Source organism: Puma concolor, chromosome D2 (assembly GCF_028749965.1).
Source record: "Puma concolor isolate L17-30 chromosome D2, mPumCon1.1.hap2, whole genome shotgun sequence".
In the NCBI taxonomy this organism is placed as follows: domain Eukaryota; kingdom Metazoa; phylum Chordata; class Mammalia; order Carnivora; family Felidae; genus Puma; species Puma concolor.
The window spans coordinates 86339903-86352615 of NC_141677.1; positions in this window are offsets into that span (position 1 = coordinate 86339903).

Below are 12713 nucleotides of genomic sequence, written 5' to 3' on the forward strand. Positions count from 1 at the left end.
ACCCTTGAGGGAGGGTTTGGGAGGGAGGGATGGGGGAGGGGGAGAGAATGAAGTTCGAAGAAGAGCGAGGGGTCAGGGGCATAGTCTGAGCGAAAAGCATCCAAGAGTCCACTGGCCGTACACTTGGTGGGGTGGGGGGGCGCTTTGTGAGCAGCTGAGTGAAGAGCTGGGACCCAGAGCAGCCTGCTGGCTAACAGTGACCTTTCCCTCAACTTGGACTCCCAGGACATGGGGCCTGGAGCTCTCGGAGTCCAGGTGGCCCGCCTTGGTCTGTCCCGGGCTGTCTGGTCCCCTTGAGATGTGGTCTGAGAACCCAGCCAGGCCTCCTGCTGGACCCGCTCACACTGGACACTTGGTTTCAACATGCAAGTTTGTATACATACGATCAAACTTGTCCTGTCAGCCTGGATGGGGGGCTGGACCTGCCCCAGAAACACCCAGAACCTGGGGGGCGGGGGGGGGGTGCCTAGCGAGTGTCACGGGTGGGGCATCCCTGGGTGGAGATATCCCCCCTACACCTAGTCTGGGCGGTAGATCCACGAGCTGTGGCCCTTCCTCAGTCCTGGGCCAGCCCCGTCGCTCCGGCTGCTTTGTGCCTTCCTGGGTCGAACCTGCTTGGACAGGCACGACCGCGGCGGTCCCGGCTCATTTCTCCGCCACACTTGTGTCTGGCCTGCGGCGCCGGCACGGGGCTCGTCACAGGCAGAGAAAATTAGCTGGCGCTGCAACTGGGGTGTGAAACCCAGTCACAGAAATAATGGTGCCCCGAAGACAGGAGCCTGGAGACTGAGGGATACAGGAACATTCTTCAGCCACTAGTGCTAAGGGGAAGGGGGAGTTGAGGCAGGCGAGAGCGCTGAGCGTGGAGGGAGCCTGTTCCCCCAGCCAGAGGCTGCTCAGTTGGGGGCAGCAGAGCCCTCCTGTGGGGAGCTCCAGTGGGGGGGCTCTGCCAGTCCTCCCCCACCATGTCCCATGCTCACGTGCTCCTGGACATGGCCAGCGCTGGAGCAGCAGGAACGCCAGACCCTTCCCCGGCTCGGTGCTGCCCTCTGCCGGGGAGCCCTCCGGCCTGGCCACTGTCCCCTGAGTCCCTCAGGTTTTCTGTTTCAGAAACTGGCTCCCCCCATTTCCCAGCTGACAGAGCTCTGGGATTGTGGCCCCTGTGAGTCACTCAAAACGTTCATTTATTTTCTCCAATACAATAGCAGAATTTTAAAAACGTATTTAAGTTTAATATTTTTATCTGAAAAACAAAGGTGTCTTCCTGGAAACCAAATTTCATTATGGCAGTGGAAAAAGCTATTTCAAAAGCATTTTGAAAACCCCGTTTTGTTTTATTTTATGTTACTTTCTCAACTGAGGATTAATTTATAATTAAAATGTTTTTGGAAGAGATGTAGCCTGGGTGGTTTTATGTTACTTAGAAGTGAGCAGAATTAGGGGAAAATGATTATTGATTTGGGGCTCCTGTGACCACATTATTATTTGATTAAATGACTAATGGCATGAACTTTAAAAATTGATTTATTGATGTTCTACCTTCTTTTGGATTCTGCAAATATTTTTGCGATCAATAGGTTGATACAAACTCTGGACACTTACATTTTTCATGTTTTGGTGGAAATTGTGCACGGCCACCCCAGGATTTGGGAGAAACCATTTTCTTTTGTGAAGAGTGTAGGTTCCAGTTGATGGGAGGTCCCCTGGCCCTGTATTTGTTTCAATTAATATTAACGAAGGTTGGTGATTAATACATGGCTTGGAATACAGAGGGACGTGAGTTACTTAGACTCGTGGAGTATTTACCAGTCTGTGAAGTCAGTGGCATGGAAAACTGTGTGCTCTGGGAAAACAGAATGTGAAAGGCAACAGACGGTGCTGGGCTCCAAGCCAGCCCCGGGTGACGCGTCCCAGTTCCGGTTCCGTAGCTGTGTGCTGCCTGCACCTGCACCCTGGAGTGCCCTGGGACAGCCCGGCAGTTGCCTTCTTCCCTCCGGTGGGGGGGGGGGGGGATGTTGGGAGAGCGAATGGTTTTCTTGATTTGCATCTCTTTCATAGAGGGCTTAAGTGGCTTGTGCAGGTGGGTAGTTGGGCTGCAGGGACAGCGAGGCAGGTGGTCCCGGCGACTCCCTCGTTCATCCTTCACCCAGGGTCCAGCAGGTGCACCTTGTCTGACCCTTCAGAAAGCCCACCATCTCCCTCCCCAGGGGTGAGCTTCAGAATTAGAATTGCATGCTTCTTGGGGCGCCCGGGTGGCTCAGTTGGTTGAGCGTCCTACTTCGGCTCAAGGTCATGATCTCACAGCTCGTGGGTTCGAGCCCCGCATCGGGCTCTGTGCTGACAGCTCGGAGCCTGGAGCCTGCTTCAGATTCTGTGTCTCCCTTTCTCTCTGCCCCTAACCCACTCACATTCTGTCTCTGTCTCTCTCAAAACTAAATAAACATTAAAAAAAATGAAAACAAAAAAAGAATTGCATGCTTCTGGCCCTGAGGCTAACGCCAGGAATTCTGAGGCATGGTGGACGAGGCATGGTTGATGGAAATAATTAGGTTTGATTAACAAATTTCAGGAATAACTATTGGAAAACCCCGAGGGCTCCAGAGGAAAGCGTGGCAGTTTCCCACGTGGAGCCCCCTCCTCCTGGCCAGTTTGTCGCAGGTAGATTATTAATGCCTTTTATCGCTTTGATAATGGAATCTTGTCTCCTTTGCGGTATTATCCTTTGATCATTGAAATGAAGCTTTGATCCTGTATTTCACTTATCACTGAAATGAGTCCTTGGACCTTTAGTGCCAGGAGGCAGATACCTTCAAAGAATCCTGCTTTTAGGGCACGTTCCCCAAAGAAAGCTGAAGGTGAGTGGTGCTGTGGAGGAAGCCGCCCTCTGCACAGGGGAGTTCGGGTGTGGTGGGGGGCTGAGGGCTGTGGTGGGGGCCCGGAGCCGCCTGCCTCCCGAGGCCCCTTGCCTGTTTCCCTACAGTTTCCCAGCTGAGCTCGGCTCTGACTCCCTGGACTTAGCACGGACCCCCCCCCCCAAGGTGGAGAGAAAGGTCCCCCTTGACGGCCCTCTCCTGAATGCCACCCCCACATCTGTCCGACTTGGCTGTGAATCCCAGGGCTCCGATAATGCCCCTCCGCGTCCACTAGAAGGACCCGTGGAGGTCGGGACAGCACGGTGCTCCCAATGGCCAGTGCATCTTGAAGGGTACAGTGATCAGCCAGACGTGGAGGTGCCTAGGGCGAGGTCTGGAGGGGTCCCGGGTACACCGCCTGTTCCCCAGCCAGGAAACAGGTTCCCAGAGAGTTTATGGGTGTCCACGTGCAACGGGATTGGGTACACCATGGACCACGTGACCGAAGCTCTGCCTCCACCCCTCCCCTCCGGACCGACTGCAGAAAACTGGGTTCCTTTCCTGGAGCCCCGCCCCCGCCTGAAGCTCCCCGCTGAGCACACCCGAGTCACTCATTAGCATTACAAAGACTCCTATCACTCAAGATGTGTAAAGGAAGTTTGAAGCTGTGCACCAGAAATTGCTGGCACAGAACAAGAACTTTATTTATTTTTTATTTTTTGTTTTATTTTTGCGAGACAGAGTGCGGGCAGGGGAGGGGCAGAGAGCGAGATTCTCAAGCAGGCTCTGCACTGTCAGCGCTGAACCAGACTTGGGGCTCAACTCATGAACCATGAGCTCCTGACCTGAGGGGAAGTCAAGAGTCAGATGATCAACCAGCGGAGCCACCCAGGCGCCCTCACATACCAAGTGCTTTCTTATCAAGCGGCGGGAACCCAGTCCCCCCTGTGCATTCATAGCTGATGGCCACGGCCAGCTCGAGTGACCCTGGCTGGGGGAGCGGCCCCCTTGATCTGGCTCAGTGCTGTGCTTCTGGGCGAGTCCGCATCCCCCCCCCACCCCCACCCCCATCCCAGAATGTGGCTCTGGAGCTCAGAGTCTGGAGGCCCAGGTCTAGTCTGTGCCTGTTACCACAGTCTGCAGAGGTGGCTTCATGCTTCAGTTCACGCTTCCCACGCTTGTATGTAAAACACAGAACGAGCAAGAAAGGGAAACACGGGAGTGACATTTCCTAGATATGACCTTGAAGGAGATTTTGGGGGAGGGGGAAATCTTTATTTGCTTCAAGATTTACACTTTGCTGGGGGCGCCTGGGTGGCGCAGTCGGTTAAGCGTCCGACTTCAGCCAGGTCACGATCTCGCGGTCCGTGAGTTCGAGCCCCGCATCAGGCTCTGGGCTGATGGCTCAGAGCCTGGAGCCTGTTTCCGATTCTGTGCCTCCCTCTCTCTCTGCCCCTCGCCCGTTCATGCTCTGTCTCTCTCTGTCCCAAAAATAAATAAACGTTGAAAAAACTTTTAAAAAAAAAAAAAAAAAAAAAAAAAAAAAAGATTTACACTTTGCTGTTGTAAGCCGAACATCGCCAGGGAGTGTGCTTTGAGTTTCAAACGGAATTGTTGGACACCACCCCCCCCCACCGCGGCACACGGCCGAGCACATGTGAGCCAGGCATCCCTACACGCACCCCTCCCCCGCCCACATTACCTCCTATGGCCAAATGTGGCACCCCTCCCCCTCTCTCCAAGGCGGGGCCAGCACACCTGAGCCCACAGGTCAGATCCACTTGGTGCCTGTTTTTATGGGAAATAAATGGGAACACAGCCACGCACGCTGTTTGTGTGTGTGGAGGCTGCTTTTGTGATGTTGAGGGCAGAGCCAGGCAGCGGGTGGGGGCGGTGAAACTGCCCTTCAGGGAAGAGATTGCCAGACAACCCCCCCCCCCACCACCGATGTCCTCTGCTGTCCCCCCGCAGCCCCCAGCACTGGCCTGCGAATCCCTTCATGTCACCGCGTCCCGCAGACCTAGCCTGTGGCCTCTCTCTCTAAAGCCAACGTGGCTCATCAAGGTGTTTTGCTTGAAAGCAGACTGCTCTGAAGAGGGGCCGCGTTACTCCCTTAGGAGGAGGAGAAAGGCAGTCACTTTGGTTTTCAATTGCCTGTATTTCCTCTCCGTTACACTCGCGGTAAAGGCGAGCTCCTGGCAGGATTGGGCTGCCTCGGCGGAGTCTGATGAGGCAGGTGGCTCGCCCAGAGTCGGGTTCAGCTGGGACAAGGAACGCCCGGCGATCTGCCGTCTTCTCCTTGAATGATACCGATGTGGAGGCAAGAGAACAAGGTTCAGGGAGCCACAGAGGCCTGGGGATCATTTAATCCTTAATTCACGTTGTCCCGTTTTCACGTTTCCCTGCTCTTTCTGCCACAGCTGTAATAACATTGCCTTTGGCACCCCCCCCCCCCACCGCCCAGCATGTCCCCTCCCAGTGTGCCCCCCCTCCCAGCGTGCCCTCTCCCAGGGTGTCCCCTCCTAGCATGTCCGCTCCCAGTGTATCTCCTCCCAGCATGCCCTCTCCCAGGGTGTCCCCTCTCCCAGTGTGTCCCCTCCCAGCATGTCCCCTCTCCCAGGGTGTCCCCTCCCAGCATGTCCCCTCCCAGTGTATCTTCTCCCAGTGTGCCCTTTCCCAGGGTGTTCCCTCTCCCAGCATGTCCCCTCTCAGGGTGTCCCTCCCAGGGTGTCCCCTCTCCCAGGGTGTCCCCTCCCAGCGTGCCCTCTCCCAGCGTGTCCCCTCTCAGCGTGTCCCTCCCAGGGTGTCCCCTCCCAGTGTGTCCCCTCCCAGCATGCCCCCCTCTCAGGGTGTCCCCTCTCCCAGCATGTCCCCTCTCCCAGCGTGTCCCCTCTCAGCGTGTCCCTCCCAGGGTGTCCCCTCTCCCAGGGTGTCCCCTCCCAGCATGCCCCCCCTCCCAGGGTGTCCCCTCCTAGCATGTCCGCTCCCAGTGTATCTCCTCCCAGCATGCCCTCTCCCAGGGTGTCCCCTCTCCCAGCATGTCCCCTCTCAGGGTGTCCCTCCCAGGGTGTCCCCTCTCCCAGGGTGTCCCCTCCCAGCATGTCCCCTCCCAGTGTGTCCCCTCCCAGCATGTCCCCTCCCAGGGTGTCCCCTCCCAGCATGCCCCCCTCCCAGGGTGTCCCCTCCCAGCATGTCCCCTCCCAGTGTGTCCCCTCCCAGCATGCCCCCCTCCCAGGGTGTCCCCTCTCCCAGGGTGTCACCTCCCAGCGTGCCCTCTCCTAGCGTGTCCCCTGTCAGCGTGTCCCTCCCAGGGTGTCCCCTCCCAGCGTGTCCCCTCCCAGTGTGTCCCCTCCCAGCATGCCCTCCTCTCAGGGTGTCCCCTCTCCCAGGGTGTCCCCTCCCAGTGTGTCCCTTCCCAGCATGCCCCCCTCCCAGGGTGTCCCCTCTCCCAGCGTGTCCCCTGTCAGCGTGTCCATCCCAGGGTGTCCCCTCCCAGTGTGTCCCCTCCCAGTGTGTCCCCTCCCAGCACGCCCCCCTCCCAGGGTGTCCCCTCTCCCAGCATGTCCCCTCTCCCAGCATGTCCCCTCTCAGGGTGTCCCTCCCAGGGTGTCCCCTCTCCCAGGGTGTCCCCTCCCAGCGTGCCCTCTCCCAGCGTGTCCCCTCTCAGCGTGTCCCTCCCAGGGTGTCCCCTCCCAGCGTGCCCCCCCTCAGCATGTCCCCTGGTCTTGGTCCTCTTTTGCTGACCATTTCTGAGGTCATCAGACATGAGCCCTCTCTGCTCTGAGACACCAGTCACCCTGTGACTGTGCTTGGGGTCCCTCTCCCACCACCACAGAAGCCAGCGCAGGAAGGAGACATCACAGAGTCCATCCCTGCGTTTGCACGTGTGAAGCCCGTCCCGGCCTCGTTCTCGCGCTTTTGTTTTAGGTCTTGGACTTTGGAAACTATGGCTTAGTTTCCTTCTAATTTTATTGGGTTTTGGTTTTAGTTAGAACTTTAAGTTGGTCCCCCTCTTACCTTAATGGAGGGCCTTGATTTTCTCTGGCTGAAGGCATGGAGCACGAGTGGGATCGCTCCCTCCGCCATTGCCACTGCCCAAGCCGGGGACCAGTGCCTGTTAGCGTGGGGGGCTTGAGCCGGGGGGGGGGGGGCGTGAGCACCTGGGCTGTCCACGCGGGGGCACCCGGGACGGGAGGGCTCAGCAGGCAGGTACCAGCGAGCTCTTAGCCTCCCAGGCTGCGAGCATCACTCTGGACCCTTCACGCAAATCTCTGATCTCAGCCCACCTTGGCCAAGCTCCTCCCAACCATCATCAGCTGCGTCCTTGTAGGGGGGGTGGGTCATGCTGAGGGCCACACCTGTGCTGTCCCTCTGCCCTCATCCCTTCTGTCCCCAGGCATCTTGCCTGCCTTACTGCTGGGGGAGACCCGTCCACTTATTGCGTCAGGAGAGTGCGCTCCACTCCCGTCTAAACAGCAAACCAGAGTCCCGGCTGGCATGGCTCCTTACAGACTCTCCTCCAGGGCACGACGCCTTCCAGGTTAACATGACTCAACAGAATGCCTGTTTTAATTTTTTTTTTTTTTTTCAACGTTTATTTATTTTTGGGACAGAGAGAGACAGAGCATGAACGGGGGAGGGGCAGAGAGAGAGGGAGACACAGATCGGAAACAGGCTCCAGGCTCTGAGCCATCAGCCCAGAGCCCGACGCGGGGCTCGAACTCACGGACCGCAAGATCGTGACCTGGCTGAAGTCGGACGCTTAACCGACTGCGCCACCCAGGCGCCCCATAGAATGCCTGTTTTAGAAGGATAAACTTCTCTCTGCCTAACACCACCCCTTAGAGTTTAAAATCAAACTGACCTTGGGGCACCTGGGTGGCTCAGTTGGTTAAGTGTTCGACTTTGGCTCAGGTCATGATTTCGCGGTCCGTGAGTTCGAGCCCCGTGTCAGGCTCTGTGCTGACAGCTCAGAGCCTGGAACTTGCTTTGGATTCTGGGTCTCCCTCTCTCTCTGCCCCTTCCCTGCTCATGCTCTCTCTCTCTCTCAAAAATAAATAAATGTTAAAAAAAAACAACAAAAAACCCCGCCTTAACCTAACCCAAGACCACATTTAAAAGGAGCACAGTGAGATTTTTTGATGGACAGTGTTCCCATCGTCACAGAGCTCTTGACTCTGTGGTCCAGGATGGATCCTTGTGGTGGCCTTCGCTGAAGATGCACCAGCAACGTCCTTCTGCAAACTGACAGATCGTGCAGCCCCCTTCTCTGTCTTCTGCTTTCTCGTTGTTTCGTCCCCTTTCAGCGTCCAACCTCAGGCCTCACCTCCTTCCTGTGCTTCTGGGCCCGTGGCTCCGTCTGGCTAGGCCCCGACAGTGGCACCCTGAGACCAGACTGTACCTCTTGGTAGGCTTGGGGAGGTGAGGGCTGCCGCAGCCCAGGACCCCAGCCTCCCTCCCTGAAACATAGTTGTGCATTCTTCCCGGTGGGAGTGAGTGGGAGTGTGAGGCCATGACGGAAGCTCGGAAGGAAGCGGAAGGGGGGATGCGGTGGTGGGCTGCAGGGATCTCCACCCCACAGCGAGCTCCGATAAGGGAGCAGCCTGCAGTTGCCCTGAGCTGCGGCGTGGGGCTGGTTCCCCATCGTGGATCCGTCACTGGGTGTAGCCGTGGGGACGGGCGGTGCGGTGGACGAGGCAGTTCTCTCCAAGGAGGGCGGTTTCTGCAGACCCTGGCTGCGAGGGCAGTCAGAGCTGTGCCATCCACGGCGTGAGCCGGTGCCGTGCACGCCCTGGACGTCGCTTATTCCGTTCAGTCATGCTTTGATGTGGCGCCTGCTGTCTGCCCATCACCGAGCTCGGCCTTAGGAATACAAGCGAGTGGCTGAGGTAGGACAGCTGCTGAGAGAGACAGAGAAGAAGGCAGAGGGTGAAGAGGAAGGGGCGGGAAGGAAAGTGGGAGAGAGGAAATATGTACACCGTCTAAACTGGATCGCCTTGCCAGCGTGCCAGGGAAGATGGAACTGTGTTGAAACCCAGGCCGTCATCCGCCGTGGGAGATTGGTTTTCAGGCAGTACTTTGTGTGCTGTCTGTGCCTCTGAGTTTTGTTTTTTTTTTTTCTACCAGCTCTTAGAGTTGCACGCCAACCTTATGGAGAGGTGAAATACGTCATGTGTAGACACAAGCTTCGTAACACGGCCTGGTCACCGTCATGGGAAATCCACTCCGAGTGTGTGTGGGTCTGTTTTAAATGCCTGCTGGCTGGTTGCTGGCTTCTTGAATGAACAGACTGTCAAGTGCCTGGGTCTGCCTGGAGGCCAGAGGTAGCTCCAGCAGCCACAGGGAGCAGAGTGGGCTCTCGGTCACTAATAGTGACGGTGGGGAACGGAGGCAGACACCAGTCCTGTGGGGCATCAGACGAGGAGGGCAGGTGCTTGCGCCCTGCCTGAGCGGCCCGGCAGCCTCCGCCTCCGTGGGGCTGTGCTCTCCCAGGCCCTAGGTTGATGTCCTCACAAGTGGCTCTTCCTACTTCCGGGCTCTGCAGGGCCACCCAGCGTTGATCACTGGATTCATGTGGCTCTCGGTGCAGACTCCACGGGTGACCTGGAGGGCCCGTCCCAGGCAGGGGACAGCACTGTCCTCAAGGGCGCTGCCCCAGGCTGCCAGGTCTTCTGCCTTTGACTCGGTCTCCGGAAGCCGTGGGTCCTGGGAATGCAGTGGGGAAGCTGTTGCTGCGGCCGTGGAGACGGGTCCTCACTCTGCCACCCGGGGTGAACATTAGGACCCGGCTGGCAGGGCTCCTCCTGGCACAGAGTGGGCAGAGTTCGTCTGGTGTGGTTGGCACAGCCTTCTCATGACGTCAGTTCTTGGTTCCTGATAAAGTCTCTGCTCTGGGGCAGGCACGACCTTGGTCGTGTCCTGCTCCTGGCAGGCCTGTTAGAACAGGTGCTCTCTGCCCCTCCTGGCGGGCTGGGGTGCAGAGACTGGGACAGGCAGTGTTGGGGGGCAGTGTCCATTCTGGGGTGGACTCCACCCTCCCTTCTTAGCCTTACTGAGCCATGGTTTAGAGTTTGGAAAGTGGGGAGCATTTCTTCCCCCGGCTCTGGACAACACCCTGGTGGCTCCCAGAGGTGGCTCCCCTGCTCTCCCTGCTCACAGGATTGGTGCCTGTGACAGGTGGTGGCCTGATCTAAGAGTGTTCTGGGGCCTTCTGGAAAAGCCTTTCTCCCCGATAAAAAGGCCAGAGCGGAAGGAGGAGAAGGTCCCTGTCATCCCTGGCTGCCTTCTGTGCGTCTCTGATTGTGGTCACATCACCTGGAGACGCATCCTATCCATACGTGAAGTCAGGTTTGCAGAGAGAGGCGTCCTGACAGTGCTCAGCAGACGGCTCAGGGGCCCAGGATTGGCTTTGAACCTGTGGCTACTACTGACCTCAGGTGAGTTCCTTGATTGCCGTGTGCCTCAGTCTCCCCAGCTGATAGGGTGGTGACTGTACCTGCCTTGTAGAGTTGTTGTAAGCATTCCCCAAGTGCTGGCATTTTCCTACTTTGTAAGTAAAAAAAAAAAAAATTAACTGCATAGACAGTACACAAGTACGTGCTTGTTGTAAAAATTCGAACAAAATAGAAAGATGTGCAGAAAAAGTCAAGCAGCTAGCCTCCACCCTGACCAGGGCCTTCCCTCCCCCACCTGCACTTGGGATCTCGTTCTTCTCCCAGAGGCAATTACTCTGAAGAGTTGGGCATTTTTTCTTTCAGAATATTTTCTGGGCGGTCCATTTTGCATAGGGGGTCACGTTGTATGAGTAGTTGAGTATCTTGAGGTTTTCACTCGATGGGCATATCAGGTTCCTCTTGCTGCTGTGACAAATTACCATAAATGTAGCAGCTTAAAGCAATACCCGTGGCTTACACCCAGTTCCCAGAGTCAGCACCCAACACAGCCTCTGCGTCTGGCGGGTTCCCTGCTTAGAGGCGCACAGGACGAAATCAGGGTATCCGCAGGTTACCTGTGCTTCTTGACGGCGGCTCTGGGATGAGTCACTTCCGAGGTCACTGGGTGGGATCCACTTTCCCGCACTGGCTATCGGCTGGGTGGCCCCCAGGTTTCGGCAACTCCTCTCCTTGGCTCGTGGCCCCCGTCCTCCAGCATCAGGCCAGCGTCCGGGGGGCCCTCTCCAGTTTGGGTATCTGCGTGCTCCCCGCTGCCACATCTCTCTCACTGGTGCTCATGAGCGCTCGTGGGACTGCCCTGGGCCACTCGACAATCCAGGATGCTCTCCTGTGTTGAGGGGAGCTGTTTCATAACCCCGATTCCATCTGCACAGTCCCTTCCCAGCTAGAGTGGGGTGAATAGTGTCTCCCCAAAATTCATATCCACCCAGAACCTTGCAATTGACCTTACTTGAAAAGGTCATTGTAGTTATAATTAGCTAAGGATTGAGATCAGACTGAATGAGGATGGGCCCTAAATCCAATGACTGATGTCCTTTAAGACCAGGAAAGGACACACCCCCCGGGACAGGGGGCAGACGGTGCCGTGAGGTCCGACACAGAGGCTGGAGTGACATTATCTGCAGGCCCAGGAATTCTGAGCACTGAGGATGCCAGCAGAAGCCGGAAGAGCCCAGGAAGGATTATTCCTGGGACTCTTTGGAAGGAGTGGCTCTGATGGCACTTTGATCTTGACTTTGAGTCTCTGGAACTAGGAGAAAGCAAATCTCTGGTGTATGAAGAAACCGCCCACTTTGTGGTACCTTGGTGTGCAGGCAGAGGGCAGTGTCTGGGTCGGTGCTTGATGGGAAACCAGGGTGGGAATCTGGGGGCACCTGCGGACTTCTGCCTACCACAGTATATCGTGGACTTCTTTGTAAATGTCACGTGAACGTGTGTGAGTGCTTTCCACATCTACACAGACATTCTTTGCATGCACAAGGCCGACATTAGGAGACAAAATTTTATTTGATGGAAAGAGCACTTCCAGCTTTCATTTTACAGTTAACAGTGTGGACGTCAGAAAGCAGAACAAATGAATCAGACACGTTTACGGCCATTGGATGATACGCAACAATGACTATTCATTCTGACATCAATCTGGACAGGCAGGGAGAGGTTGAGGCCGAGTTAAGGATTAAATCTAGTCATTAAATGAAGCTAGTGATGCTACAGAAAGAGAAGAAGGAAGGACGTTACCCGTCATAAATGCCTTTAGACCTCTGACCCCCACAGAGTCTGCTGTTGTCCTGTCTCATTCAGTGTGAGGGCTTCTCCTGGATTTGTCTCCGACGTGAGGGTTAATGGCAGGTAAGAAAAGGTCATTATGGAGATCCTGAAGCTGGACTATGAAAGAGATGTGAACATTTCCCTGAAGCGGGACATTCCATCGAGGTAACGGTATCGAGGGCTTTTCAGTCGTATTGCTTTATGTCATAAGGCTTCAGCCTGTTAATTAACTGTCACAATCCGTAGATGCTTCCCTACGTCCCCTTAGTTGTATGTGCGGGGGTGCAAACATGTGCATCTCTGTTTTAGGGTCCAAAAACCCTGGATGTTGGGAAAAAAAGACCTGTTCCTTCTTCCGTGGGACAAAGGAAAGAAAGCCAACCCAGGACATCAGAGCTTGGGTGCTGTCTTGTGGGGACATGGTAAGGCTAGGTGTCCCTACGGTGTAATGGCCCCCGGATATCGGTGCTTGAAAACCATAAAGGTTTTATCTTCCTCACTTACCCGACTTCTCCGTCAGACATTGGTGGGCCTCTACTCCCCGTTGTCCTCTCTCAAGGACCCGGGCTCCACTTCTGCAGCGGCTGCTGTCCCAGCGGCTGGGGAAGGCCAGAGCAGGAGCCTTGGCTGAGAAGTGGCT